We start from the raw sequence: 3,355 nt of genomic DNA, 5'->3' as shown, positions 1-3,355 counted from the left end.
GGGATTTCTTGATGAAGAAATTCCTCATGCTCTTGTTGAGGTCCATGAGTGGGCTCTTTTGTTGTGCAGTCAAATTCTCTACTACTGAGCTATGGACCCTTGAGATGAATCTCTCCATCTCCCGTGACTCGGAGGTGAAAGCTTTTGTCTTCCCTTTCCTCTTTCTAGAGGTTTCTCCGGCCTTAGGTGCCATAAATGGTTATGAAAAAATAAAAAGTAATGCTTTTACCCCACCAAACTTAAAATATTTGCTCGTCCTCGAGCAAAAGATGAAAGAAAGACGTAGACGAAGAAGAAAATGGAGGAGATGGAGGGTGTATAAGGATCGGCCAAAGGTAGAAGAAGGTGGTTGTAATGTGTGAAAATGAAGGAGTGAAGGGGGGTATTTGGGAAGAGTTAAGGAAGTGATTGGTGAAGGGTATTTGGGGAAGAGATATGGAAGTGATTGGTGAAGGGTATTTAGGGAAGAGTGTTGTAGAAAGGTGTGAAGAGGAGAGAGAGTGAATTGAGGTTGGTGGGGATCCTGTGGGATCCACAAATCCTGAAGGGTCAAGGAATTCTTCATCCCTGCTCCAATTGGGCATTCACAACGCCTTAGAGTGCAATTCTGGCGTTTAAACGCCACTTTGCTACCCTGTTCTGGCGTTTAAACGCCAGCTTTCCTTCCTGTTCTAGCGTTTAGACGCCAGTTTGTTACCCTGTTCTGGCGTTTAAACGCCAGTCTGGTGCCCTATTCTGGCGTTTAAACGCCCAGAAAGGTGCCAAATTGGGCGTTTAAACGCCCATTTTGCTGCCCTTACTGGCGTTTAAACGCCAGTAAGTCCTTCCTCTAGGGTGTGCTGTTTTCAATACTGTTTTTGATTTTTTTTCTTTATTCTTGTAATTGTCTTTATGACTTTACGTGATCATCAACCTAAAAGAAAACAAAATAATATAGATAAAATTAAAATAAAATTGGGTTGCCTCCCAATAAGCGCTTTTTTAATGTCAATAGCTTGGCAGTGAGCTCTCATGGAGCCTCACAGATGATCAGAGTATGGTTGAGATCTCTCAACACCAATCTTAGAGTTTGTCTGTGGCCTCCCAACACCAAACTTAGAGTTTGAAGGTGGGGGCTCTGTTTGACTCTGTATTGGGAGAAGCTCTTCGAGCTTACTCTCCATGGTTACAGATGGAGAACCTTGAGTCTTTACTACAAGGCATTCTTCATTCACACGAAGGATCAATTTTCCTCTGTCAACATCAATCACAGCTCTTGCTGTGGCTAGGAAGGGTCTTCCAAGGATGATGGATTCATCCTCATCCCTCTTAGTGTCTAGGATTATGAAATCAGCAGGGAAGTAAAGGCCTTCAACCTTCACTAGCACGTCTTCTACTAGTCCATAAGCCTTTTTCATAGATTTATCTGCCATCTCCAATGAGAATTTGGCAGCCTGTACCTCATAGATTCCCAGTTTCTCTATTACAGAGAGTGGCATCATGTTTATCCCTGACCCCAGGTCACACAGAGCTTTTTCTAAGGTCATGGTGCCTATGGTACAGGGTATTAAGAATTTACCAGGATCCTGTTTCTTTTGAGGTAATTTTTGCTGAACCAATATATTCAGTTCATTGGTGAGCAAGGCAGGCTCTTCCTCGCAAGTCTCATTACCAAATAGCTTGGCATTCAGCTTCATGATTGCTCCTAAATATTGGGTAGCTTGCCCTTCGACAATGTCTTCATCCTCTTCAGAAGATGAATAGTCATCAGAGCTCATGAATGGTAAAAGAAGGTCTAAGGGAATCTCTATGGTCTCTGTATGAGCCTCAGATTCCTTTGGTTCCTCATTAGGGGATTCCGTATTGACCATTGGACGTCCCCTGACGTCTTCCTCATTGGGATTCACATCCTCCTCCTCCTCTAAGGTTTCGACCATGTTGATTATATCAATGGCCTTGCACTCTCCTTTGGGATTCTCTTCTGTATTGTTTGGGAGAGTGCTAGGAGGAGTTTCAGTAACCCTTTTACTCAGCTGGCCCACTTGTGCCTCCAAATTTCTAATGGAGGATCTTGTTTCAGTCATGAAACTAAGAGTGGCCTTAGATAGATCAGAAACTATATTTGCTAAGCTAGAAGGATTATGCTCAGAATGCTATGTCTGTTGCTGAGATGATGATGGGAAAGGTTTGCTATTGCTAAACCTGTTTCTTCCACCATTGTTATTATTGAAGCCTTGCTTCTATTGATCCTTCCATGAAAAATTTGAATGATTTCTCCATGAAGGATTATAAGTGTTGCCAAAGGCTTCACCCATGTAATTCACCTATGCCATTGCAGGGTTCTCAGGATCATAAGCTTCTTCTTCAGAAGATGCTTCGTTAGTACTGTTGGATGCATTTTGCAATCCATTTAGACTGTGAAAGATCATATTGACTTGTTGGGTCAATATTTGTTTGAGCCAGTATGGCATTCAGAGCATCAATTTTAAGAACTCATCTCTTTTGAGGTGTCCTATTACTCACAGGATTCCTCTCAGAGTTATACATGAATTGGTTATTTGCAATCATTTCAATAAGTTCCTGAGCTTCTGCAGGCATTTTCTTTAGGTGAATGGAACCATCTGCAGAATGGTCCAGTGATATCTTGGAAAATTTAGACAGACCATCATAGAATATATCTAATGAGGTCCATTCTGAAAGCATGTCAGAAGGACACTTTTTGGTCAGTTGCTTGTATCTTTCCCAAGCTTCATAGAGGGACTCACCATCTTTTTGTCTAAAGGTCTGAACATCCACTCTAAGCTTACTTAGCTTTTGAGGAGGAAAGAACTTGGCTAAGAAAGCCGTGACTAGCTTATCCCAAGAGTCCAGGCTATCTCTAGGTTGTGAGTCCAACCATGTTCTAGCTCTGTCCCTTACAGCAAAAGGGAAAAGCATAAGCTTGTAGACCTCAGGATCAACTCCATTGGTTTTAACAGTATCACAGATCTGCAAGAACTCAGTTAAAAACTGATAAGGGTCTTCTGCTGGAAGTCCATGAAACTTGCAGTTCTGTTGCAGTAGAGAAACTAATTGAGGCTTTAGCTCAAAATTGTTTGCTCCTATAGTAGGGATTGAGATGCTTCTTCCATAGAAGTTGGAAGTTGGTGCAGTAAAACCACCAAGCATCTTCCTTGCATTGTTGTTTGGTTCTGCCATAATTGTTTCTTTTGATGCTTCCTTTTTGAAAAATTTAGTAAGGTCCTCTTCAGAGTTTTGTGCTTTAGCTGCTCTTATCTTCCTCTTCAGAGTCCTTTCAGGTTCAGGATCAGTTTCAACAATTATGCCTTTATTTTTGTTCCTGCTCATATGAAAGAGAAGAAAACAAAGAATATAT

At 41.6% G+C, this 3,355-nt stretch overlaps 1 non-coding gene across 1 annotated transcript; it reads left to right on the top strand.

Annotated features, from left to right (window-relative positions):
- Window positions 1–2,676: 2,676 nt before the first annotated feature.
- On the top strand, window positions 2,677–2,784 carry LOC130950458 (small nucleolar RNA R71). Its single transcript, XR_009073600.1, has one exon. It is a non-coding gene; the product is annotated as a small nucleolar RNA R71 (small nucleolar RNA).
- The last annotated feature ends 571 nt before the right edge of the window (window positions 2,785–3,355 follow it).

Source organism: Arachis stenosperma, chromosome 1 (assembly GCF_014773155.1).
Source record: "Arachis stenosperma cultivar V10309 chromosome 1, arast.V10309.gnm1.PFL2, whole genome shotgun sequence".
In the NCBI taxonomy this organism is placed as follows: Eukaryota; Viridiplantae; Streptophyta; class Magnoliopsida; order Fabales; family Fabaceae; genus Arachis; species Arachis stenosperma.
This window is presented reverse-complemented; position numbering and strand designations above follow the sequence as displayed.